Source organism: Fulmarus glacialis, unplaced genomic scaffold, assembly GCF_000690835.1.
Source record: "Fulmarus glacialis isolate BGI_N327 unplaced genomic scaffold, ASM69083v1 scaffold26104, whole genome shotgun sequence".
Taxonomy (NCBI): domain Eukaryota; kingdom Metazoa; phylum Chordata; class Aves; order Procellariiformes; family Procellariidae; genus Fulmarus; species Fulmarus glacialis.
Window position 1 is genome coordinate 6431 of NW_009207779.1, and position 640 is coordinate 7070.

A 640-nucleotide genomic window follows, 5' to 3' on the forward strand; every position below is an offset into this window, starting at 1 on the left:
CCCCAGGCCCTCTGCCTGCCGGTGCCCCCAGCTACGGGGGGGGAGCATCAGGCGGCTGGGGCTGATGGCTGGGGAGCCCGGGGAGCAGCCTTCTCCCCCTGGACAGAACACGCCTGACTTGGGGGTCTGGCTTGCCTGGTCCCACAGCCAGGGCTTGGCTGGTGGCTGTTCTGAGGAGAGGCCCCGAGTGGGAGAGGTGGAAGGGAGGAGGTGGCCCCAACGCCCTCCCCGGCAGGCAGCACACGGGCCCTGTGCGGCCGTGCTCACCCGCGGGGCTCACGGGCGCCTCGTCCCACTCATGGTGGAGCAGCTTTGCTTTAGACCATGGCCCCGCGCTTTGGCCCCAGCCTGGCGGGCAGCACCCTTTGGAACAGTTTGGCCTGGGAAGGCGGTGGGGACACACGGAGCCTTTGGGAGGGAAGCTGTGGAACCAGCTGAACCTGGGTCACAAACCTGGACCTGGACCAGTGTTTGGGAAGGCAGCTGGTCCCCAGAAGCCATGGCAGACGATCAAGTTGCTGCCGCTTAATGAGTTACCGCTTGTTAGCGGAGCTGTGCCAGCACCTGCCCCGCTGAGCAGCAGAGGACCGTGACCGTCCGCGTGGATGGGACAGCTCTTGGCTCTGCTGCGGGCAGGAGC

The 640-nt window shown here is 67.2% G+C and overlaps 1 protein-coding gene across 1 annotated transcript in view; it reads left to right on the forward strand.

Moving 5' to 3' along the window:
- The window catches only part of LRP1 (low density lipoprotein receptor-related protein 1), a gene marked incomplete at both ends in the record, with an annotated part of 8850 nt that overhangs the window by 6157 nt on the left and 2053 nt on the right, over positions 1-640 (forward strand).